General features: G+C 44.3%; 1 protein-coding gene and 1 pseudogene across 2 annotated transcripts in view; one reads left to right on the top strand and one right to left on the bottom strand.

The window, feature by feature from the left end:
- Positions 1-27,264, top strand: part of LOC129708437 (RNA binding protein fox-1 homolog 3-like) — a 1,476,502-nt gene that overhangs the window by 810,765 nt on the left and 638,473 nt on the right. The gene's annotated exons all lie outside the window — the stretch shown is intronic.
- On the bottom strand, positions 9,249-9,356 carry LOC129708516 (U2 spliceosomal RNA; annotated as a pseudogene).

Genomic DNA, 27,264 nt, shown 5'->3' with positions numbered 1-27,264 from the left:
GGCTTTATTCTTTGGAGCACAGAAGGTTAAGGGGGGACTTGATAGAGGTTTTTAAAATGATGAGAGGGATAGACAGAGTTGACGTGGAAAAGCTTTTCCCACTGAGAGTAGGGAAGATTCAAACAAGGGGACATGACTTGAGAATTAAGGGACTGAAGTTTAGGGGTAACATGAGGGGGAACTTCTTTACTCAGAGAGGGGTAGCTGTGTGGAATGAGCTTCCAGTGAAGGTGGTGGAGGCAGGTTCGTTTTTATCATTTAAAAATAAATTGGATAGTTATATGGATGGGAAGGGAATGGAGGGTTATGGTCTGAGCACAGGTATATGGGACTAGGGGAGATTATGTGTTCGGCACGGACTAGAAGGGTCGAGAAGGCCTGTTTCCGTGCTGTAATTGTTATATGGTTATTTTATATGGTTTAATACGGTGTTGACTGACAATTCCCTTGGAAAATGGCCCTGCTTGGCTTTAATAACCTTAGCTATGTCGAGCAAAACCCTGTTGACTTGTGTGAATGGTGTTTCCATAGTATCTACTGGAAGTTGTGAGCAGTGGAAAATGATCAGTGTTGAGATACATCTGACCCATTGTCTGCCAAGCAAACACCATGTTGTCAACTGTTAAATTGATCCAGATTGTATTCATTCTCACATCGGCATCTTGTGTATGACGCTGTTTTTAGAATTGAGCCATCAATTTGCAAGTTGAAACTAATATCCCGCTGAGTGAGAACCAGCAACTTTGGTGTGAAAATTGTACTGTAGGTGCTGCTATCTTTGCTATGTGGAGAGCTTAAGGCAAAACAAAAAGTGCTGGAGAAACTCGTCGGGTCAGGCAGCATCTGTGGAGGGAATGTAGCAGCGACATTTCCAGTCGGGACCAAAGAAGAGCTATTATTTTTATATTTAAATAGTCTATTTCGAATAGTGAAAGGCCTGGATAAAGTGAATGTGGAAAGGATGTTTCCACTAGTGGGAGAGTCTCGGACCAGAGGCCATAGTCTCAGAGTAAAAGGACGTACATTTAGAAAGGAGGAATTTCTTTAATCAGATGGTGGTGAATCTGCGGAATTCATTGTCCCAGATGGCTACGGAGACCATCATAAGGTGGAGATTGACAGATTCTTGATTAGTGAGGGTATCAGGGGTTATGGGAAGAAAGCAGTAGAAATGTGATGAAAGGAAAAGATAGATCAGCCATGAATGAATGGCAGAGTAGACGATGGGCCAAATGGCCCAATTCTACTGCAAAAGCTTATGAGTGTATGAAATACTTCCTAAAATAAACGGAACACAAAGATTAACCATATAAATAACCATTTGAGTTAAAAATAACCACAGCAGTCGACTGCGGGATATTTATTTTCCTTCTGTTTTCATTGCTTTAAGAGGAAATTCTTGGATGTTCAAGTTTTTATGAATCACTGAGCACTTAACATCTGATTGTGTACCAGCAGTGACCCAAACCTAGATTTCCCAAACGAGTGGCGGGTTGTTCCACTATCCATCTGTGAAATGTGAATCAATTTATCATGAACGTCAGCTCGGGATAATGCAGATGCATCTTTTTTGATGTTTTATAATTCCATAAAGAGCACATTGATTGCATGAAGGAATAAAAGCACTCTATTGCACGTGAAGATTTTAATGTAAGTGCAATGTGGCACCAGACTCATATTTTTGGTTTACATTTTAACTCTCTTTGCTTTGTGTACAAATGTAACATTTATATCAGTGTTCATTTGCAAGATTCAAATTAAACAACACCATTGTATTACGAATCAAAACTGTTCTGCAGGACTTTTGAACTCCCATAGTTCCTCAATAGTGAGCTGGAGTGTAAGTAAATCTGACTGATCTTCAAATCTCACTAATTCCTCCAGATCGCCAAATCCGAGTGATTTCACCTCATCTCCAAATCCGAGTGATTTCTCCAAATCTAATCGGATTTCTCTCGATCTCCAAATTTGACTGATCTCACCAGATTTCCAGATCCGACTGATTTGACCAGATCTCTGAATCTGTGATTCCTCCAGATTGCAGAGGAGATTGCCATTGTGTTCAGAACAGGTATTGCGGACTGAAAAGCCTGTTCCTGTGCTGTTCTATCTTATGAAGTAAACTCAGTAATTTCTACTTTGATTTGGATTACTTCAATCAGTCTTGAAGTTGTAATACTCTTTGCTTTATGTGGAATTGTAACATTGCACCAAATTTTAATTTGCTTCCTCATTTACTTCAAGGGCCCTGTCTGACTAATTATCAGTCACCATACATACAGTAGGATGCATTCTTACCACACAGATATTTTATTGCATTTGTACCTTTTAGAAGGGCACTAATCTCTTTTTTGTAGAATATTTCATGTCTCACTCTTGCTGTGATACTACTTACTGAGTTATCCCATTTACACTGATACCATTTAATTTGTGATATCAAAGTATTGGTCTTTGTTGCCTTAACCATGTTGCATTCACAAATAATCCATTTGCCCATGCATTTATTCAATATTCAATGACTGTAATCATAATGTGTAGTCATCCGTTCAATCTAGATTTCAGTTTCTTAATTTAAGCCATTTAATGATTCATTCAAAATCATATTTTCCATTTATCGCAAACATATATAATGTTACGTTTCTCAATGTTATTGGTAGTTCGTCTTTTTCTTTAGAAGATTCCATAAACCCTAAATCTTATCTTTCTTTCCAATTATGATATTAAGCTTCCAATGTGATTTAGTTTTACTTACAAAGATATTGTTTGCAAGGGTGGCAAGCTGTTAGAGCTGTGGTGTCACAATGCCAGAGACACGGGTTCAATCCTAACGTCTGTGTGGAGTTTGTACATCCCTCTCCGACCGCATGAGAAAGTGGAATAACATAGAACTAGTGTAAACGGGGATCGATAGTCAGTGTGTGCTTGATGGACTGAAGAAGGGTCTCGACCCGAAACGTCACCCATGCCTTCTCTCCAGAAGTGCTGCCTGTCCCGCTGAGTTACTCCAGCTTTTTGTGTCTGTCTTTGGTGAACTGAAGGGCCTGTTTCCATGCCCGTATCTTACAATTCAATTCAATTCAATTCAATAATTGGCCCATTAGACTATCAGTGAACCACTTGTCCCTGAGGTACACTTCCAATCACAATGCCCAATACATCATTAATTCATGTTTTGCTTCTTATTTATTCTTCAATATCCTTTCTTACTACCAAGATTATTTACTTTTGTCACAAGTTTCATAGAAAAAGACAAAATATCTAACATTTGTCACCATCAACTTAAATCCTCAATCAATTTGTTATGCTTGACTTATCTTTCATAAACAGTTATTGCTTTGGAATTATTGCCTTTGCCCTTGTTAAGTCATATTCACTTGCTTGATTTTAGTAGACTCCAATGGTTTCCCTACAGACTAATGGGCCAATAATTCAAAGAAACACAAGTGTTACCTTCTGTTTAGAAATTATCATTACTTAGGTACATCCCTTGGTATTGAACTATGAGCAATCACATACACAACTGCTCCTGCCCCTCGATTTTCTGCTTGGCATAGACATTGTATTTGCTCTGCTGTATTTTTCTACATTGTATAATATGCTCAAAAGTCAAGGATTGGGCATTTTGTATTTTAGCTTGACTAGGTATCATGGTCCGCATGGATGAGTTGGGCTGAAGGGCCTCGTTCTGTGCTGTACAGTTTTATGACTCTTTCCCCCATTCTTCTGCCACTGCATTAGTTGGAGACAGTCAGTTGAAAGAATGGGGAGTTGACTGGGTCTAGTTTGGGGTGGAGGAGTCCAAGATATTGCAATATCAAGGTTACAGGTGAAGGCGGGGCATTGGGTAATGTCCCCTTGCAACTACAACTGAAGCAGACTTCAAAACATGTTGGTAAATTGTCCTTTATACAATTGCTCCTTGAGTGTAGGGAATGGCTGTGAAAGTGGGATAACATAGAATGACTGTGAACAGGTGATCAATGGTCTTCGTGGACTCATTTGGCTGAAGGCCCTGTTTCCATGCTGTATCTCTAAACTAAACTAAACTAAACTTGGTCGATAGGGTGGAACAGCGGTAGAGTTGCTGCCTTACATCGCCAGTGACCTGGGTTCGGTCCCGACTACAGGTGCTTTCTGTGCGGAGTTTGTACGTTCTCCCCGTGACCGCGTGGGTCTCCTCTGAGATCTCCAGTTTCCTCCCACGCGTACATGTCATGCAGCTTAATTAGCTTAGTATAAGTGTAAGTTGTCCCTAATGAGTGTAGGATAGTGTTAATGTGCAGGGATCGCTGGTCGTGGCAGACTCGGTGGGCCAATGTGACTGTTTCTGCACTGTATCTCAAAACTAAACTAAACTCCTGACTTCCAATTAAGGTCTGCCTCAGCGGGAGGAACTAAAAGATGGTCCACTAATTCTGAAAAGAACTTTGTGTAGGTAACCACAAAATAGACATTGCATACTGTATGACATTATTAAGCCTTGTCTTTGGGCCTTCTTGTGTACACATCCTTCACAAACACACACGGAAGATTCAATTGCATTTGTAATGGACCCTTAAATAAAATTCACTCATGTGAAACACTTGTCTTACAGGACCGAGTTTTAATGCCCATTTTTTTAAAAGCTAGCTTAATATTGAATCACGATTATCTCCACAAATCACAATAGTGTTCCTTCCCTTCAGATTGCAGCAGCAAGGCACAATTTCTTGCATTGGAAAGTGTCTCTTGATTCTGTTTGGCCTTGTTATCGTTCTCTTCCATAATCTCATCCCTCGGATCTACTAGACTTGTTAATGTGTTTGCCTTTATTGAAAGTAACTCCTCTGCTCTGTGCAGGATCATTGTTCTGCAGCAAATACAGATAGCCTAAGTGTGTAAATGTAACCCTGATCCCACAGCTTAACCGAGTAAATACTTAATAGTGAAAAACAGAGAAATATATAGAGAAGGCTGAGGGGTGATCTTATAAAGGTGTATAAAATCATGAGAGGAATAGATAAGCTGAATGCTTTTCCCAGGGCTGGAGAATCAAGAACCAGAGGCGATGGGTTTAAGATGAGAAGGGAAAGATTTAATTGGAACCTAAGGGGCAACTTTTTTTAATCAATAGGCGAAATATATAGAACTAGCTGCCAGAAGTAGTAGCTGTTTGGTATAATAGGAACATTTAAAAGACATTTGGACAGGTAGTACGTGGATAGGAAAGGTTGAGTGGGATATGTGGCAAATGGTACGGACTTAGATGGCATCTTTGTCACAGAGGAAGACCTATTGACCTATTTTGTGCTGTATGACTGTGACTCGATATGTCTAGTTTTTGAAACACTTGCGTCTAAACCGACACCACTTACTTTCCTCTGGGCCAGGTTCCTGAGAATGATATGTAACTCTATGTTCATGCCTGCAGGTCTGTTGGTGCCTCAGTGACCTCTGTACACAAGTAGATGTAAACAATACAATAACATCCCCCAAAGGGGTAGTCTTCGAAATCTGTGCAGGCCACTCGCTTTGTTGATAATCAGACTGAGATTGTCAATTGATGAAGTGATTCCTCTTGTTTAACCTGTTCTGAAACAACATTAACTCATTTTTAGAAAATTCCAAAGTAAATTCTCAATTTACAAATCACTCAAAATAGTAAGATTAAACGAGAACTTACCAGTTTGAAGTTTGATCTGTATTTTATGAGGAGTTACGATGAGGGATTTCGTGAAGAACCCCGCTTCCACGCATGCGTGTCATTCTTCAAAGCAGCGGTGTGAGGTCACAGGAACCTATAATGATCTAACATAGTAAGATTATCAAAGAGATACCAGTTTTTGATATGATCATACGAGGGTGGGAGCGGAGGGCACGAAATCCCTCATCGTAACTCCTCATAAAATACAGATCAAACTTCAAACTGGTAAGTTCTCGTTTAATCTTACTATTTTACTTCGGAGTCACGCGAGTGACTTCGTGAAGATTTCAAAGCTCTGTGACCTCATGCCGTGGAACGAGTCCATGCTTCACAACTGCCTTGGGTATTGGGAGAGAGCATCATTAGTAGTTTTAAAACACAATTATACAAAGAGTTGTGTGGTATAACGAAAAAATATAACACTTTTTAAAATTTTGAGAATCATAACCCTGTAACCTATCGGGCAAATTATTTTGTTGAACCTAAAATGTTTTCTTAATACAATGATGGCTCCAAATAAACTGGTTTATTATACAACCTGTGGAAAAACCCTTTTTTAAAATGACCCTCCTGCCATTCTGGGGATTTGGTCTGTGGGTACCTGTACAATATTGCTGCGGATGTTGCTGCAGTCCTGGTGGAATGAGAGTTGGAACATCAGTGTCTATTCCTGCCATTTTGAGCCACCTTGATATAGTTTGAGTCGTGACCCTATCATGCAGTTTCTTGTAAGAGATAAACAACTCCATACTCTGACCTCGAATGTTCCGAGTATATGCTATGTATTGTTAGATGTGTCTTGTTATACACAGTCGTTTGCCATATGGGTGTACCATAAAATCAAACCCTAGACCCGAGGAACCCGATCTGTTTTCTTTTATTAAATCCTGTATGACAACACCAGTTTCTCGGTGAGATGATCAGGCAGTCCAGGCTCTGTTTGCTTAATGGCTGGACTTGTTGTGCGGTAAATAACACCATGAGCATAACCATCTTCCTGGTCTGTTACTGAGGTGACAACGCTGTTATGAGCTACCAGCTCCTCAGCATGTTGAGAAAACGACACCCACGTCCCAGATTTCGGAGTACCTGGTTTGCTTACCAGGGGTGCGCTCCCACCGCGTGCCGTTCCGATCCTTGTGATAGGTAATTGGAGAGTGCACTTGTGGCACTATTAATGGCACTGTAGCTCCATCGATTATCCTAATGGAGGCTTGTTAAAATCCCAATACGGCCAGAATGTTTTTGGCCGAGATTGTTGTCCAAGCAGTATATGCCCCATTTCTTGATGTGTCCAAGGTACTGCTTCCGTGTTGACAGTCTTAGTGCAGATGAGATGAGATTCATCGTCCTGTCTGACAGTATAGTGGGTCTGTTAGACTCTACAAATCAATAAATCCATAGTGTTATGGCATGGAGTCTCCAGTCACTGGATAAATCAACAATTTTTTGGCAATGTTCATAGGGAACATGGTTCTAACACCATCCCCTGTAAGACTGAAAACCATGATTGAGAAGGTCAGTCGGGTACCCTGAAAATTCCAGATGCCGAGTGTGGTTGAATTTACCCTAGTACCCCATTGATGGGTCCGAACGGGGGAAAACCTCACCCTATGGCTTATTTACATAACAATGCCAAGCTGGTTTACGAATTTTAGTACATAATATTGGGGCTAATGATTGCCCCTTTTGTAAGCTCTATATTGCCAAAGTTCCTCTATTGAGTCAATGCCTGCCATATAGAAACCCGCAACTGACACCAAGTCTTTATCAATAATAAGAGCATCCATCTTAAAATGAATATCTAGAACAAATGTGTTTAGGGTTAAATCAATGATAATCCTGCAACCCTACTCTATTTTATTTTAATAAATATGTTCAATCCAATCTTTCGTGTACAAATCTTGTAGCACCATGTGGGTTTTAGATTGTTTGGTTTATGTAAGGACAAAATGCCCTTCTGGTGTATGATGTACTGTGGTTATTGGGATGAGAAAAACCCTATCAGATAACCCTGAATACTGCTGAGATTATATGAATCTGTAGTGATTATATACCATACATAACTGTAGTGTTGCAACCTCCCCTACCCTCGTAGGTCCCTATTTTAACAGAAGAAAATAAGGTTCTGGTTAATATTTCTTGTTCGGGGTTGTGTGGGAGGTTTAGGCTTCCGCATCTTCCAGGGTGGCCGCCCTGGCCATACCCTAAAACGGATCCTGCAGGTTATATTGATTTCTGACACTGCTACTGGTATGAGCCACATTTTTTATGGCCTTGCCTGTGGCTGGTATCATGCTCCAAAATAGGCCCTTGCGCTGGCCTTAATGAGCCCAAGTGTCTTGGCTTAGTCCACACACGGTTCTTTGTTTGCAAATGGTAGCATTTTTGGGGTCCTAGTGCTGGCTGAATGGCCGCCTTCCACTTGTAGTTCAGGTCATATTGCATATTATTAAACAGATCTAGTGCGTCTTGATGGTCTTTGGTTACCTACGTTTAGTCCGGTGTATGCTATGATGCCTTCCGTCAATCCCTTGAAGGTTCTCTGGATCTTGAGGTCCTGGTTCCTGATGTTCGTCCATATGCTGCCAAATGCATTGGTTTACACTGGGCACCTGTAATGCCTCACCGTTGCCAGGTGGCAGATGTCTGGCCAGTGTTTGTAAATTTTTCTTGTTGGCGTATGTGGCCAGACATATAGTAATACTATTGCCATCCTGGATCCAAGTCTACCCATGTTTGACTTGGCTAAAGTAATCAGCCACCATGTCCAGCAGAGTCCCTGCTGTGTTAGGATCATGGGACGCTGTATTACCAGGCTCTGGCCCATCAGGGTCCTGCCTACTCTTTTTTATAGAGTTAGAGATCTCTAGGGTCCCGCACGGGGTACCCCTGTGGGGCTTAACTGCTGCCCACTTGTCTTTTGTTCTGCGGACCCCTCTTGCAAGTCAACCCAGAACTGACCCACAGTGCTCCCCTCTGATGGGGTAGAAGCATTGTGCAGCCCTCAAAGAGGTACTGCTGTGGTTTTATCACGTTGGAGCAAGGCTCCATACACCGCTTCTTCCCGCTCCAGCCCTCTCGGGCGCTGGTTGCCGGTGGTTTTATGCAAAGTCGGACCCTTCTGAGTCCACTACCTTGTTTAATTTGTGTCTAGCCTACCGCTCGGTCACATGGATCTGGCCGGTGCGGGGCCGACATCGGGCACAGCTGATCCCACTACGGTTGATCCAAGTGCCGCTGGCTGCTGCTGGCTGCCCGCTGTTCCATGGTCCTCCTTCTCCAGTTTTGTCCTTCCTTCCGTGTAGTGGATATGGCCGGTGTGGAGGATAACTGGCACAGCTGCTTCCATCTATTCCTTTAACCCGGCTCCAACGCTCTCAGCACTCCTGGCTGCTCCTTTATCTTAGACCCCTGGGACCGACCCCCATACTGACGGTACTGGTCCCTAGTGGTCGTTGCAGCCGGTCAACCCCACTCTAATGCCCTCAATTCTGGGCACTCCTACTTATATGGTCCTTAGCTAAGGGACATATAAGACATTAAAACTGATGATAACAGCTACTATAGTTTTTATTTAATATATATGGTCCGTAGATAAGGGGTGTATCAGATATTAAACTGATAAGAACAGATACTACACTTGATCTTAGCCAAAAAGCCCAGAAGCGATTATTGTAACTAAAACCCCGATGGGACTGACCCTGGTACTCACATACTGGTCCCTTGTAGTAGATTGCAGCCAGTCAACTGCAAAGTCCTTTGCTGTCGAGAAATGAACTTTCTCACCATGCTGGAGCGAAGTTGGGCACGGGTGTTTTTCCCTCTCCGGGAATCGATGTGCCCATGCTGCTCCTGCCGTTGCCAGCTCCTCACGAAGTGCCAGCTGCCACTGCTGCTGCCTGTGCTGCTGCCGCTGTCTGTGCTCCTGCCGCTGTTAGTGCTGCTGCAGCTGCCGGTGCTCCTGCAGCTGCCGGCTCCCACTGCTGCTGCCGCTGCCGCTGCTGCTGCCGCTGCCGCTCCTCCGTGGTTCTCCCGCCGGCCTTACATGGACCTGGTCCATGTCTGCACCTAGAAGGTAAGTTGAAGGAAACGCAGGGTCTCTTACCTGCTGTTCCCGACTTTCCTTCTCCCGCCGGTGACCGTCGTTCCCTGTGTCGGGTTCGAGCCGCTTGGACCGACCCCGGTGTTCACGGGCCTGGTCCTTCGCGGCAGTTCCGCAGCCGGTAACCCCAGCTGTACCTATGGATCCCCTGGACCCTGGGCCTTACCTTTTGAAGAAGGTTTTCAGCCCGAACGTCCCGTTCCGACTCCATCAGTGCCGCTGCGCTCGCTGAGTGTTCCGAGCCCCTCGCTGGTCCGAGCTGTCTGTCCCGCAGCCTCTGCGCTGGCTGCTACCGACTGCTCCCAAGCCAGTCTCGTTTGAGACTGGCATACGGACCTCTTTACTTTGCTTCCCGCCCGGCCGAGAGGTGAATTTTGCCGGTGCGGGAGCAAAGTCGGGCTCAGGTTGTTCCCCTCCAGGGAAACTCGTGCTGTTGCTGCTGCTGGCTGCTCGCCCTCCACGGGTCTCCCCGCCGGCTTTCCGCAGCCACCTAAAAGTAAGTAGTAAAAAAGGAACGCAGAGTCTCTTACCTGCTGTTCCCGACTTTCAAATTCTCCCGCTTGGGGAACGCCGTTCCCCCCTGTGTGACTCGTTGCAATGCGTGTGGCGATATGACACGCATGCGTGGAAGCGGGGTTCTTCACGAAGTCACTCGCGTGACTCCGAAGTAAAATTTCGGGTTGGGGACCAGAGGGATGGTGGATTGGGATCTGGATAATTCTCTTGTAAAATGGGTTAGTCAATTGATCGGAAATTAAATGACCCGAAATTGTCTAGATTTAAAAAAAATATATCATCTGAATAGTTTCAGAGAAATTCCTGTCAATGGGTTTAGTATTCTGTAATCCATCAGTTAGAGTTTATCAGTCTTTTGAGATACTGTGCAGAAACAGCCCTTTGGCTCTGTGAGTCCACGCTGCCCTGCGATCACCCTGTACACTAACACTGTCCTACACTCTTAGGACAATTTACAACTAGACCGAAGCCGATAAACCTGCAAACCTGCTCGTCTTTGGAGTGTGGGTGGAAAACGGAGCACCGGAGAAAATCCCACACAATCACAGGGAGAAAGTAACAACTCCGCGCAGACAACACATGTAGTCAGGCGCTGTAAGGCAGCATCTCTACCGCTGTTCCACTGTCCTGTAATTGGGTTACCAGAACTGCAGGCTATAACTACAAATACTGTAGAACCCAACCAAAGCTTTAGAATGCTGCATCCGGACCTCCTGCCTCTTATACTCAATGCCTCAACCAATAAGCAGCACGGTGGCACAGCGGTAGAGTTGCTGTCTTTCAACACCAGAGGCCCAGGTTCGATCCTGACTGCACAGAGTTTGTACGTTCTCCCCGTGACAGCGTGGGTTTTCTCCGAGATCTTCGGTTTCCTCCCACACTCCAAAGACGTACAGGTTTGTAGGATAATTGGCATGGTATAATTGTAAAATTGTCCTTTGTGTGTATAGGATAGTGTTAATGTGTGAGGATCGCTGGTCGGGGCAGACTTGGCGAGCCGAAGGTCCTGTTTCCCGGTTGTATCCCTAAAACTAAAACTAAAAACTAAAATAAAGGAAAGCAACAATAATCTATAAACTGATCAACGTGGCAAATGAACGACCTGATCGAATTAATCACTATTACGAGTTTCTTCTAATCACTCCACCTTTGGCCTTTCAGCAAGCTCCTAAAATGTATCTTTGATTAAATGCATGGACTCTGGTAGAAATATATATTTGTTCTACTTTGTTCCCTTGCACCAAAGTAACTTCAATTTGGCTCTGTGTGCTATTTTGAAAGCATTTTCCGTTGCTTAAAGTTAGATCCTTCATAGTGGTATGAATACAATATTTAGTTGTGTGACAAGCATATTTTTTAGTTGCATTAATCAAATCACAGCAGGTTAGCACTTATTTATATCAGCAAATATTCTGCAGTTCAAATACATTTCTTGAACTGTTTTCCAAAATGTTTCCTTTCCTTGCAAATTCACCACTTATTTATACTGAGCAATCAGTAAATGAGTGAACAGAACCAGGGAACATACTATATATATCAGCAACATATTTTATATTCAGGTGGTTGGTTACAACCAAACTGAAACTCTAGGCTAATAATTGATATACGGGCAAACACAAATGGCTGGGGGAACTCAGAGGGCCAGGCAGCATCTGTGGAGGGAATGGGCAGACAGTGTTTTGGGTCAGGAGCCTTCTGCAGACTGGTGATTTGGAGTGGTGGGGAAAGCTGGAAAAGAGGTGTGGGTTGTACAAGGCTGGCAAGTGATAGGTGCATGCAGGGGAGGGGGGGGTTATTGGCAAATGGGTGGAGTAAGTGACAAAGGCTGGAGATGAAAGGGTGTCAGATCGGGAGAGAGGAGGAGGAAGGAAATGTAAAGCTGGGGGATGGACGGAATTAGGTGGAACGTGAACAGAGAGGAGGGGAAAGTGGAGCAATAAAAATTGAATATGTGAGTCAGCGGTGGAAGGGAACATTCAAAGGAGGAAAACGGAGCAGGGTGACTGGGGTGGTGTGTGTACTAGAATGGCAGGGAGGTAAAGAGAAGAGTGAGGGGGACAGGAATAGAAATGTGGTCGGGAGGGGGATGGAGAGAAATAGACCATTTGTATATAGATGGGATTAGTATAAAGTGATATGGTGCTTGGCACAGAAGCCTTTCTATGATCTCTGTGAGAATCACAGTGCTAGCTTACTACATTCAAGTGTTAACTGTGGAGGAAAGAGACAGTGGGCACAGCTCTGCCTCAGCGCTGTGCTTCCACTCAACCTGAACACTGCATTCTTATACTCCACTGGTCTCTCACAGCTGAACATTGTTTTTGTTAATCGACCGCAAAGCAAACTGAAATTGAAGCGTTTCCAAGACTGCAACCGAGCAGCAAAAACTGAACAACAAGCCGACTTCGAAAAGAAGCCCTTCCAAATACTGACAGAGAGAGGTCTGGACCACATCCGGGCAAGCGTGGGGTCCCCCAGCTACGCATGAGAAGAAGAATAAAAAGAAGGGTTTAGTTGTCATATGTACTGACAAAGATACAACCAAATTCCTACCTGCTGCAGATTCTGAGGCAATAGTAGCAGAATTAGGCCATTCGGCCCATCAAGTCTACTCCGCCATTCAATCATGGCTGATCCATCTTTCCCTCTCAACCCCATGTACCTGCCTTCTTCCCATAACCCTTAATACCCACACTAATCAAGAATCTATTAACACACCAATCTGTTAATAGATGAACAGACTCGTGAATGTAATAATATGCAGATAAATATATAACAGATAATACAATAAATGAACGACTGTTAGACCAGCTAATGATGAGTGCAAAATCAAAGTCTGTGGGGCAACCAAAGACACAGTCCAAAGGAGATCATAGTTGCTGAGGATAGTGTTGTGTAGAGTTCAAGTGTAATTGGGAAGAAGCGGTTCTTGAATCTGGAGGTCACAGTTTTCAGACTCCAGCACCTTCTTCCGAATGGTAGTAGTGAAATGAGAGGCTGGCCCAGGTGGTGTGGGGCTTTGATAATGCTGGCTGCATCATGAGGCAGCACCTTCCTTGGTGGTGTGGAGGGGTCAGTGCCAATGGTGGACCGGCCAATGGTCAACCATTAAGGTGGTTGGTGATGATGCATCATTTTCAGGTTATGGTGGTGAAGAAGGAAAAAATGGCATGTTGCCAAGATTTTTTAGAGATACAGCGTAGCCGCAGGCCCTTAAGCCCACCGAGTCCACGCTGACCAGCGACCACTCGTATACTCGCTCCATCCTACACACTAGCGACAATTTACAGAAGACAATTAATCACCAAATCTTCACGACTTTGGAGTGTGGGAAGAAACTGGAGCACCCGTAGAAAACCCATATGGTTACAGGGAGAACGTACAAACTCCATACAGACAGTACCCATAGTCAGGATTGAACCCGGGTCTCTGACGTTGTAAGTGAGCCACTCTACTGCTGCGCCACTGTACCGCCCGGTAACTCGATGATTCTATGACACCGAATGCAGGCAAATTGGGCTCGCCCAGTATGCCAACCTGGTTGGCACAGACAAGCTGTGACAAGGGCCTAGTAGCCCCTAACTGTGCAGGTGCGGCTCATTTCCCTTCATCCCCCCAGCACTCCCTCCCCCACCTCTTAATCCTCCCTCTTCTTTCCCCTCTCCTCCTCCCCTCCCCAATCTCTCCCTCACCTCTCCTTTCCCCTATCCTCTGTCACTCCCTCTCTCCATACCTCATCTCCTATCCCTCTACCCCCCCCCCACCTCCCCCCACCCCCACCTCCCCTTATTCCCCCCCCCACTTGACCTCCCCCACCGCCCTCCTCGCCCACTATTCTCCAACTCCCTACCTCTCCCACTCCCCCTCCTCTCCCTCTATTCCCCCTCCTCCCCCACTCTCCCTCCTCACCTCCCCCACTCTCCTTCCCTCTCCCTCTCTACCCCATCCTCTCCCTCAATCCTCCCACTCTCCCTCCTCACCTCTCCTCACTTTCCCCCCTCTCCCTCCCTACCCCTTCCTCTCCCTCAATTCCCCCACGCTCCAGCCTCACCTCTCCAGGATCTTAGATTGCATCAGTTGGCCTCAGAGTCGGCCAGGCTTTGTGCGACACTGCTCCAGCCGCGCTCCAGCCAGCGGTGATGCACAAACTCTCCTCGCTCCACTCCTTCAGCTTTATCCTCCAGTGAGTGACAGAGGACCCGGCGAATCAATGCGGCAATGCTGCGCCGGTAGGAGCGTGGCTGTCTCGGCCTTGGCATCACCATCCCGGGTGACAGACAGGAGAGGAGACCAATCTGCGTGGTGGTGACTGGCAGGAGAGGAGACCAATCTGCGCTTGCACGGTTGTTAAGATTTTTAAACCTTAATAACTTTTAAGCAATACCATCGATCAGAACAAAACTTGTTGCACTTGAGCACGGGAGAATGGCGAGTAAGGTGGCGAAAAATCGTAGCGCTATCGTGTACCATTTATGAGCAAATAGACAAACCACGTAAACCGGAAGAGCACAAGATCAGAGTTGTCTAATAAATTCCTAAAGTATAAACAAAGTCCAGTAAATTCCGATTAAAGGTAGTCTGCAGGTCTCCAATGAGGTAGATGAGCTCAGGACTGCTCCCTAGTGGTTGGTAGGATGGTTCAATTGCCTGATAACAGCTGGAAAGAAACTATCCCTGAATCTGGAGGTGTGCGTTTTCACACATCCGTACCTTTTGCCCGATGGGAGAGGAGTTGGCCAGGGTGCGACTTGTCCTGGATTATACTGGTGGCCTTGTCGAGGCAGCATGAGGTATAAATGGAGTCAATGGAAGGGAGGTTGGTGTGTGTGATGGTCTGGGCTGCATCCACAATTCTCTGCAATTTCTTGCGGTTTTGGATGGAGCTGTTCCCAAACCGTGCAGTGATGCATCCCAATAAAATGCTTTCTATGGCGTCTCGGTAGGAGTTGGTGAGAGTTGTTGGGGTCATGGCGAACTTCCTCAGCTTTCTGAGGATGTAGGGAGCATGCAAACTCCACATAGACAGCATCTAAGGTCAGGAATGAATGAGGGTAATTGGAGCAGTAGGCTCTGTGCCAACCTGTCATCGTTGCTGTTTGGACATGTTTAGTAGCAGCTCAGTAAATGTACTTCAGGGACAATAAGTTGCAATGCAATGTCACAGTGACAGGCAGCGGTGGACTGTTAATGGTGAAAAGTATATTTCACTGCTCTGTATGCCTGGTAGGGTGGCACTGTGGCGCAGAGACAGAATTGCTGCCTTACAGCGCCAGTGACCCGGGTTCGATCCAGACCACGGGTGCTATCGGTACTGAGTTTATACGCTCTCCCCGTGACCTGCGTGGGTTTACTCCAGGTGCTCCAGTTTCCTCCCGCCCTCCAAAGACCAGCAGGTTTGTAGGTTAATTGACTTGATAACATTGTAAATTGTCCTTACTGTGTGTAGGATAGTGCTAGTGTATGGGGATCACTGGTCAGCGTGGATTCGGTGAGCCCAATGGCCTGTTTCCGAGCTGTATCTCTAAAACTAATATTTACCATTTTCAAGATATGAAATTTTCTCTTGACGTGCCCTCTTCTTAAGGTTCAGCTGCAGATTCAGAAATAACTGTGAGCACAGTGTTCCTGTCTCATTCAGCCAACTTTAGTGCTAATCTTTCCTGGAGGTTTAATTAATATGTAGTTCCAGTGAGAGGAAGCCTCGAGTTCTGAACTCATAACGTTGGTTGACAGGAATCAGCTCCGTATTATTTAGTCCAGTTATTTTTTTACGGAGATTGTGGCTGATTGTGTCCCGTATCACATCGAGCCTGAATGAAAGGAATAGCTATTGCAAGTTTGAAATTGGTGTGGGATGGATACCATGTGTGTGGTCTCATTATTGCACTTAAAGTCATAGAATCATACAGCATGGAAACAGGCCCTTTGGCCCAACTTGTCCATGCCAACCAAGTTGCCCCATCCACACTGGTCCCTGCTGGCCGAGTTTGGCCCACATCCCTCAAAACTGTTTATCTGCCGTCTCTGGGAGCTAGTTCCCAATGCCCACTGCACTATGTGTGAAAGATTGATCATCAGGATCCCATTAGATTTTTCCCATAACATAGAACTAGAGTGAAATGTGATCAATGGACTCGGGCCTTGGTGGGCCGACAGCCCGGTTTCCATGCTCTGTGTTCAAAATAAGCTATACTAAACAATATTGCTGCTACATTCACAATCAAATCTGATACAAATACAGATCTAACTTTACTTCTTATCCATCTTTGTGAGCAGCTATTTGAGGGTGCATCTCAGTTTAGGTTGTGTGTGCCTGGAATACCTACAAACCTGCTTGTACATCACCTTATGCTTTGTACTTCCTTGGTGAAATTCAAAAGTGGAGTTCGCCATTGGAATCTGAAGAAAAATTGTTACAGCATTTGATAAACTCCAGAAATCTGTTTTCTTTCCACTGGCAACATATGAGTGGATCCTATTTGTTATAGCTTCAAGTTTATAGAAACAAGAATGGTTCAAAGGTTAAATGGTGCTCTATCTGTCACATGTGCAACTGCACAGTGAAATTCCTTGTGCATATATAGCACATGCTGCCGCTGCTAGTTTTGTTGCCATTATTCAAAGTCCTAAGTCCAGTCAGCCTGAATCGCCCCTTAGATTAAAGCAACACATTTTTCACTGTGAAGGCACTTAATTTCATATAATATTCATTCCCTTAAAAATGTTCACCCCCCAGACCTTTTGATGCACTCCCATCCCTTGCTGATAGTTTCTATAGCAAGACCAGGCACTTGTTTTGGAACCGCATGGTTTGGGCCCAGCTTCATCCAAGACCACAAGAAATCACGGAGAATTGTGGATGCAGCGCAGACCATCACACAAAGCAACCTCCCTTCCATTGATTCCATTTACACATCAAGTCGCCTCAACAAGGCCACCAGAATATTCAAGGACCAGTCTCACCCAGGTCACTCCCTCTTTTACCCTCTCCCATCAGGCAAATGTGACAACTCGCGCCTCCAGATTCAGGAATGGTTTCATCCCAGCTGTTATCAGACAACTGAACCATCCTATCACCAACTACAGAGTAGTCTGAGCTACTATCTACCTCCTTGGAGACCCTCGGAATATCTCTGATCAGATTTTAATGGACTTTACCTTGCACTAAACGTTATTCCCTTCATCCTGGATCTGTACACTGCAGATGGTTTAATTGTAATCATGTAGCTGACAGGTTAGCATGCAACAAAATCTTTTCACTGTACCTTGGTGCTCGTGACAATGAACCAGGCTAACTAACGTTAACCTACTGTCCATCCTGCAGTCTCAAGGAACTGCAATGCTGATTTATAGCCAAAGGCGCAAAGTGCTGGAGTAACTCAGCGGGTCAGGCAACTTCTCTGGCAAAAATGTATAAATGACGTTTCGGGTCGGAATTCTGAAGAAGGGTCCCTATTTTCCCTGAAGAAGGGGTGTCATTTTTTAAAACCAACATATACAGTTCCTTATTATCGTTGCCTGTAGGACATCCTATCCCCCCCTCTCTTCCAGCTCCCCCCCCCCCCCCCCCCCCCCCTACAATCAGTCTGAAGAAGGGCCTCGACCTGGAACGTCACCTGTCCATATTCTCCAGAAATGTCGCCTGGCCCGCTGCCTGTCCTGATAAATTCCCCCAGCAATCTGTTTATAAAGGGCCCGTCCCACTTGCCGATTTTATTCGGCGACTTCCGGCGTCATATCAGTGTCGCCAAAAGATTTTGAACATTTCAAGATCCAGCGGCGACAAAAAAAATGTTGCGACACTTGAAAAAAACACTGCGCGTCATTGGTCTACACGCCGGGTCACTGCCGCATCACGCCTCAAATTTTCCGGTGACTTGATACGTCAATCAATAATTCCGGCAGTCGCCGAAACAAATCGGCAAGTGGGACAGGCCCTTAACTGTCCATCCTGTGAGGTTTTTCCCAGATACATGTTTACCGGCATCTCATGTTCAGATCTTGCAAAACATCTTAAAGCTGTTAGAATCGGCTTAAAGAGTCTGAAGAACGGTCGTGTCCCGAAACGTCACCCATCCTTTTTCTCCAGCGATGCTACCTGACCTGTCGAGTACTTTGTGTCTGTCTTACCGCACAGCGCCTCTTTCGTGATGGTACTCAGGGCTTCATTTGAGAAGCACTGTGCTGATTTTGTCACAGTATAGCAATACCTCTAAAACGGAAAAAAATAGCTTTTACACATTTTTAGAATTTCAAGTCATAATTTACTTTTTAGTTCATTAAATTGGTTGATTGGTCACAAAATCAAAAACAGAAGAGTGGGGTGTATTAATTGGAAAAGAAAATGTTGATAAATGTGTCTACCTTCAATTTACCAGCATCTCCAGTTCTTTCCTAAACATAGCTTAATTTATAATATGCACACCAGTCTACAAACATAGGCACAGTTGAAGCCTATGACTCTACATCCACAAATCAACTAACATCATAATGTGATGCAAAAAAAACAGCTTCTTCGCTGGTTATAATCAGCAGAGAAACATAATAGGGCGATTAGATGATTAGGGCAACAAAAATACAGAAGAAAGTCATCTCTGAGCATGAAGATTATTGAACCCTCTGGCCAAATATATACCAAGCCGGATTCTAAAGGGTACAACTTCTTGTTTGCAGATTCCAGTTTTAGATGTTTTTGTGGTTTTATTCTTGTTTGCTCCTCCGTTTAATCAGGTGTCAATCCATTCAAAGGTAAAAATCGGTTTTGGTTTAAATGACGGCATAACATATTTGTGTCTGAACTTTGCCAATTGTTTCTGTCGACGTCCACAGTGTTGGCTACCATTAAACAGTGGAATAAAGTGATTTTTTTTTTTAGAGTACAAAGTGAAAATATAATGGGTTTGAAGCATAAAAGTTGAAAGAAATTTCCAATGATTGGTTACAAAAGTTCTGTTTGCCCATTTCCTTTTTAAAAATGCCCTCCTGGAATATCACCCTATCTATATTAAACAAGTCAATACCGCATCCCGATGCTGTGGAAATAGTTTGATCAGTCTATCTGAAGTAAATGATGATTAAGGAGCTTTGACCTTTCAACAGACAATACCAGTGACCCAGTTTAGGCCCCGATCAATCAGCCACTCACCAGATTAATAGAGATGGTTACAATCGATTCTTCCAGCAAGCATTCGAGCATCTGATGGGCTTCACTGGATTAACAGAACAGAAAATAAATTAATGGACAACGCTGGAATTTGCTCAATACCACTGCTGCTGTGCAATTTATCATGCAGCACATTATCTAGAAATGAACAGGATTGTATTCTTTCTGCAAAAAGATATCAGAATGAATGAAAGGGAGAATGAACGAACTGGTAAAAATGAATTAAATCTGTAAGGGAATGTGTGTGTATGTGTGTGTGTGTGTGTGTGTGTGTGTGTGTGTGTGTGTGTGTGTGTGTGTGTGTGTGTGTGTGTGTGTGTGTGTGTGTGTGTGTGTGTGTGTGTGTGTGTGTGTGTGTGTGTGTGTGTGTGTGTGTGTGTGTGTGTGTGTGTGTGTGTGTGTGTGTGTGTGTGTGTGTGTGTGTGTGTGTGTGTGTGTGTGTGTGTGTGTGTGTGTGGTGTATGTGTGTGTACGTGGTGTGTGTGCATGCCTGCGCATTTGTGTGTGTGCACATTAGTGTGGTGCACGTGTGTGTGTATGCATGTGTGTACACGTGTGTGCGCATGGTGTGCGTGTATGCGAGTGCATGTGTGAATGCATGGTGTGTGTGTTTGTGTGCACGTGTGTGCATAGCGCGTGCCTGCATGCGTATGTGCGTGCGTGTGTTTTTGTGCCTGTGTTTTAGCTTGTGTATATCTCGTGCATGTACCCTAGACATATACACCTCCCAATCACATTTATTACTGTAGCCACACCATGCGTTTTCCCCCGCAGTGAAGATCGCACAGGCTGGGCTGCTGGAATCAATGCTGCTACCGTTAACACTGCTCCTTGGTTAGCTGTCACAGGCAGCTTTGCCATTTTCATCGTATCCTTGAAATGAAATATTGCACTGATGAATGGTCAAAGCCCAAAACCTGCACACATCTTGTGAGGTGAAGAATAATACTCACTAGGAATTAAGACTGAACTCTGAGCTTACACTATCTAGGTATGAACCACACAATGGGCTTAAACCTTTCTCAGTGATTTTTCCCTTCTGATGTATTTGTAATAAATTTGGTCACTACATACTGCCCTGTCTTTATTGTTTGAATGTTCTTTGCAGCTTCGAAATACACATACTGTGGTTTATGTCAACTAAATAATACAAAATGTTTCATATTATCAAGTAGAATTCGTAAAATATGTGAAATAAACATATGTTCAGATGTTCAGATGAGGATGAGACACCAGGAACTGCAGATGCTGATTTACAAAAACAGTGTCGGAGCAACTCAATGGGTCAGGTAGCATCTCTGGAGAACATGAATAGGTGATGTTTTGGGTCAGGACCCTTGTTCAATGTAATTGTGGTGGGGGGGGGGGGGGGGGTGAAAGCTGGAAAGAACGGAGGAGTGGTGGTGGTGGGGGTACCGAGAAGTTCTGCCCTCCCCCTCCCCTTCCACCACAATCTATCTGAAGAAGGGTCTTGAACCAAAACATCACCTCGCCATGTTCTCCAGAGATGCTGCCTGACTCGCTGAGTTACTCCAGCACTGTTTGTTTTTGGTAAACCAGCGTCTACAGTTCTTTGCATCTAATATTTCAATGTCCATTCCTCTATTCTCCATTTGTTTTGAAATGCTTTAAATCGTACCTCACCCGCCGTTGGAGAAGATTACAAACCAACTGGATGAACATCCAATGCTGCAACTTTAAGTTACTCCAGCACTTTGTCATCTGGATGTACATTTGCTGTTAGTGCATGGCTGTGGGGGAATGAGTTGCCACGGTGAATCACTGCACTAGTGTTGTCTCCCCACTGTGAATAAATAACTTGCCTTACAAGTCAACCATTGTGGTCCAGTCAAAATTCCTTACTTAGGAAACCTGAACGGAAACCTCTGGAGACTTTGCGCCCCATCCAAGGTTTCCGTGCAGTTGCCGGAGGTTGCAGGTGGTTGCCGGAGGTTGCAGGTAGTGGAAGCAAGTAGGGAGACTGACAAAAACCTCCGGGAACCGCACGGAAACCTTGGGTGGGGCGCAAAGTCTCCAGAGGTTTCCGTTCAGGTTTCCTAAGTGGGACTGGGGCTTTAAATGGCCGTTGTTTGTTACAGGGCACTATCTTGGTTGAAGGCAGTAAGTGTGACCGTGTGACAGTAAGATTACAGTAAAGCATAAGGTTGGGCACATTTGCACAGCGGATAGAGTGGCTGCCTCACAGGACCAGAGCCCCAAGTTTGATCCTGACCTCGGATGCTGCTTCTATGGAGTTTGCACGCTCTCCCCGTGCCCATGTAGCTTTCCTCCGGGTGCTCTGGTTTCCTCCCACATCCCAAAGACGTGTGGGTTTGTAGATTAATTCGCTTCTTTAAGTTCCTCCTTGTATGTAGAACCATATAACCATATAACAATTACAGCACAGAAACAGGCCATCTCGGCCCTACAAGTCCGTGCCGAACAATTATTTTCCCTTAGCCCCACCTGCCTGCACTCATACCATAACCCTCCATTCCCTTCTCATCCATATGCCTATCCAATTTATTTTTAAATGATACCAACGAACCTGCCTCCACCACTTCCACTGGAAGCTCATTCCACACCGCTACCACTCTCTGTGTAAAGAAGTTCCCCCTCATATTACCCCTAAACTTCTGTCCCTTAATTCTGAAGTCATGTCCTCTTGTTTGAATCTTCCCTATTCTCAAAGGGAAAAGCTGGTCCACATCAACTCTGTCTATCCCTCTCATCATTTTAAAGACCTCTATCAGGTCCCCCCTTAACCTTCTGCACTCCAGAGAATAAAGACCTAACTTATTCAACCTTTCTCTGTAACTTAGTTGTTGAAACTCAGGCAACATTCTAGTAAATCTCCTCTGTACTCTCTCTATTTTGTTGACATCCTTCCTATAATTGGGCGACCAAAATTGTACACCATACTCCAGATTTGGTCTCACGAATGCCTTGTACAATTTTAACATTACATCCCAGCTTCTGTACTCAATGCTCTGATTTATAAAGGTTTAGCATACTAAAAGCTTTCTTTACCACCCTATCTATATAAGATTCCACCTTCAAGGAACTATGCACGGTTATTCCCAGATCCCTCTGTTCAACTGCGTTCTTCAATTCCCTACCATTTACCGTGTACCTCCTATTTTGATTTGTCCTGCCAAGGTGTAGCACCTCACATTTATCAGCATTAAACTCCACCCGCCATCTTTCAGCCCATTCTTCCAAATGGCCTAAATCACTCTGTAGGGAGTGGATGAGAAAGTGGGATAACATAGAACTAGTGTGAGCATGTGACCGATGGTTGGCATGGACTTGGTGGGCCGAAGGTTGTTTTTCCTTGCTGTGTCTTTCAGTCAATCAATCGTAATAATTGAGTGTGCAAAATATTTATATTATCGGCTGATAATGTTGTTAAATTATAATTACATCTTAGATACTGTACTTTTTAAAATAGAACATTGAATGGGAAAGCATTTTGAACCATGAATTACATGGCGGAAGTATTGATGGTGGTAATGATAGAGTTGGTGGATTCGATAATTTGAGCTAGCCTGCAAGAAATATCTCATTCAATATTGAAATGGATTGGCCCAAATACGATATAGCCAGTGGCACATTAATGTCATTCAGTCATACAGCATGGAAATAGGCCCTTCGGCCCAACTCACCCATGTCGCCCATGATACCCCCATCTACACTACTCCCATTTGCCCACATTTGGGGCCTCTATATTTTTCCTATCCTTGTGCATGTCCAATTGTCTTCTAAATGTTGAAGTTATACCGACCTCAATTGTTGCTCCAACACCTCGTTCCAAAGTTAAAAAGTTGCCCCTCATGTTCCGATTAAATCTTTCCCCTCTCACCTTAAACCCATGCTCTTGATTCCCCCACTACTCTGGTTAAAAGACTCTGTGCATTCCCCTATCTATTCCCCTCACGATTTGATACACTATCCTCAACATCCTGGGCTCCAAGCAATAAAGTCCTAGCCTGCCCAAACTCCCAGCTCAGCCCCACGACACCTGGCTACATCCTTGTCATTCTTCCAGCAATCTGTCCATCTCAAAAACTTACTTAGACCTAGCTACACCCTTAGATTTTTGTCATTTTGTCACGTGTACAGTACAGTGAAAAGCCTCTTTGCCATCCAAAAAGCAAAAAAGAACAAACATCCACAACATACTTACAGGATAAAAAGTATTACTTTTTAGTTAGCGAATAAACACACACATATTTATACACATGGCATTAGATATTTTATATTTATTGATTTACATACATTTATATTTATTGTACACACATGTACACATACGAGGTACAGTACACATACACACATACATACACAAAAGCCTCTTTGTTGCATGCATATCCATATATATATATATATAAAAAGCAAAAAGATGATTACACACATATATTCACAGCCATACACACACATATATATAACATATATATACAGGATAAAAGGTATATATACATATATATTTTACTGCATAGATAAAGTCCATATAAAGTCCGAATATAAGATAGTATCAAAGGTCTCCAATGAGGTGGTCAGGACTTCTCTCTGGTTGGTTAGAGGACGGTTCAGTTGCCTGATAACAGCTGGGAAGAAACTGTACCTGAATCCTAAGATATGCTTTTCCAAACGTTTGTACCTCTTGCTTGATGGGAGAGGGGAGAAGAGGGGATGAGACTCAACCTTTATTATGTTAGTGGCCTTGCGAAGGCAGCATGAAGTGTAGATGGAGTCAATGGAAAGGAGGTTGGTTTCTGTGATGGTTTGGGCTATGTCCACAATTCTCTACAATTTCTTACAGTCTTAGATAAAGCTGTTCCCAAACCATGCTGTGATACATCACAACCAATATGCTTTCTACGGCCAATCTGTAGAAATTGATGAGAGTTGGTGGGAGAAGAGGCAGTGGTTGGGGTGAGACTGGTCCTTGATTATGCCTGGGACCTTGCCGAGGCAGTGTGAAGTATAGCCGTTAATTTTGTAGTTGAAGACAAGCTATTCTTTGACTTTGAAAAAGCTGCCCCAATTGGTAATACAGTCTATTCTCTGGACATTTATTTTACCTATGTTGATTGCTGCCATTTAACAAGATCCCTAACCCGACCATGGTAATGTCAATAGCAGCCAATCACATTGAAAAATTTCCAAACTAGGAAGAAAAAAATGACTTTTTTAAATGGGAGATGGTAGGAACTGCAGATGCTGATATACAAACACACACAGTGCTGGAGTAACTCAACAGTCAGGCAGCATCTCTGGAGAATGTGGGTAGGTGATTAATCAGGTCAGGACATTTCTTCAGACAGGGTCTTTACATGTTTATTATTAAATTGGACATTTGAAGCAGCCTGATATTTTGAGAAATTTATTTGTGAGAATTATAATCCACATTCATAAAATGTGATTTATACAGGCAGCAGGGATTTGCTAAACAGATTTGTTTAGTTTAGAGTTTAGAGATCTAGCCTGGAAACTAGCCTGGACTCGGTAGTCCACGCCGACCATCGATCACCCGTTCATGCTAGTTCCATGCAATTCCACTTTCTCATCCACTTCCTGCACACTAGGGGGAATTTACCAAGGCCAATTAAACTGCCATCCCGCACGCCTTTGGAATGTGGGAGGAAACCAGAACATGCGGAGGGAACTCCACACAGACAGCACCCAAAGCCGGGATCGAACCCGGGTCCCTGGCACAGTGATGCAATGGCACTACCAGCTGCCACACTGTGCCACCGTTACTTCCAGAGTATTTCCCAACAAGAACAGTTTATCGCTGCCTGGAATGTATTAGTTCACTGATTTCCAGAGAGCGCATTGAAGAAATCAGCTCTTGTGGGAGAACAAGAAATCACAGTAATTTGTGAACCTCTGCACATGTATTCAGGAAGCAATAGCCAATTGATAGTGTAATGGAAGTAAATGCCATCAGTTTTGCCTTCATTACAACCACAAAGTGCAGACCATTATTGATATTTTTATATTAAACAATTGGCAATGAAACTGTTGGTATATTTCATATTGCTCTTTGAGTGAATTGAACTTATTATTGCTGTATTGGTAGAACAATTCTATTCCAGTCTCCGAAGGATTACAATCAACAGGCAGATAATAGTTTACATTACTTCCATCTTTTCCTCTCTGAAGCTTTTCACTTTCACATGACCTACTTCTCTATAATCCTGATGGAAATTTCCATCTATTTGTCATACAATGGCCATGAGAACAGACACTCAACCTGCTCCGAGAGTTTTGCCAAGGCTGCCTTGGGTGCACCTGTTCAGAGGAGGTGGCCGGTTTGATGAGGTTGTTCATCATTCCTCTGGCCAAATGGTCGGGGCTCCGCTCGCAACTCTTCGATGTGGGGGGAGCAGCGATGGAATTATCTCTGACCAATTTGTGGAGAAGCTCCATGGAGCTCCAACACAATGCACCACCTTCCCACCTGTCGCAACACCCTTCCAACCCAGAAGAGAGATGGAAAATTGGACTGGCCCTGATGCAAGCACCTGATATCTCTTGCCTAGTTTCCTTCAAACCATCTGTCCAGGCAATGTTTAATGCTCATGAAAAATAACCCCCGATGCTCGTTTTTACGAGAATATTGCAAGGACTCGAGGGCCTGAGCTATAGAGAGAGGTTGAGCAGGCTAGGACTCTATTCCTTGGAGCGCGGGAGGGTAAAGGGTAATCTTACAGAGGTGTGCAAGAGGAATAGATCGGGTAAACGCACAGAGTATCTTGCCCAGGGTAGGGAAATATACAACCAGAGGACTTTTAACATAGAATCATTGAAAATAGATGTAGGAGGAGGCCATTCGGCCCTTCGAGCCAGCACCGCCATTCATTGTGATCATGGCTGATCGTCCCCTATCAATAACCCGTGCCTGCCTTCTCCCCATATCCCTTGATTCCACTAGCCCCTAGAGCTCTATCTAACTATCTCTTAAATCCATCCCGTGATTTGGCCTCCACTGCCCTCTGTGGCAGGGAATTCCACAAATTCACAAGGTGAGGGGGGAAAGATTAAATAGGAACCTGAGGGTTCTAAGAGGGTGTATGGAACGAGTTGCTGGAGGAGGTATTTGGGGCAGGTACTATCGCAACGTTTAAGAAACATTTATACAGCTACATGGATAGGATAGGTTTAGAAGGATACAGGCTTAACACAGGCAGGCAGGCAGGTGGGACCTGTGCAGTTTGGGAAATTTCCTCTCTAGCTTCCCACAGTGTCCTTGGATATATCTGATCAGGTCCTGGAAATGTGTCCACCATAATGTGTCAGGACCTTCATCATCTCCTTGACCATAATACTGGCTGCCCTCAAGACCCCTCCAGTAACTGCCCCTAGCTCCTCAGTCCTCATCTCTTTCTCCACGGTAAAAGCAGAGGAGAAATACTAATTGTGGACCGTGCCCATCTCCTGTGGCTCCACGAGGAGTTGACCGCTTTGATTCTTGAGTGGTCCCATTCTCTCTCTCTCTGGTTACCCGTTAATCCTTAGTGCTATATGCCCTCCTGATTTCCTTTGGTCCTCAGTTCCCGAAACTCCTCCAGGGATAATCTTGTTTCCAGATGCCCATACTTGCCACATTCCTCCCTCTTATTCATGACCAGAGTCTCAATTTCTCCTAATCTTCCAAGATTCCTTATGCCCACTTGCAAAGTTTAAATCCCCTACTATGATATTTGCTCTTCTAATTCCCGTTGACTATTTGGGGGCTTGTAGTACACTCCCAACAAGGTGCTCATCCCTTATTCCTCAACTGCACTCATATAG

This window comes from Leucoraja erinacea, chromosome 23 (assembly GCF_028641065.1).
Source record: "Leucoraja erinacea ecotype New England chromosome 23, Leri_hhj_1, whole genome shotgun sequence".
NCBI classification, from domain to species: domain Eukaryota; kingdom Metazoa; phylum Chordata; class Chondrichthyes; order Rajiformes; family Rajidae; genus Leucoraja; species Leucoraja erinaceus.
The sequence above is the reverse complement of the archived record's forward strand: the minus strand, read 5'-3'. Positions and strand labels throughout refer to the sequence as shown.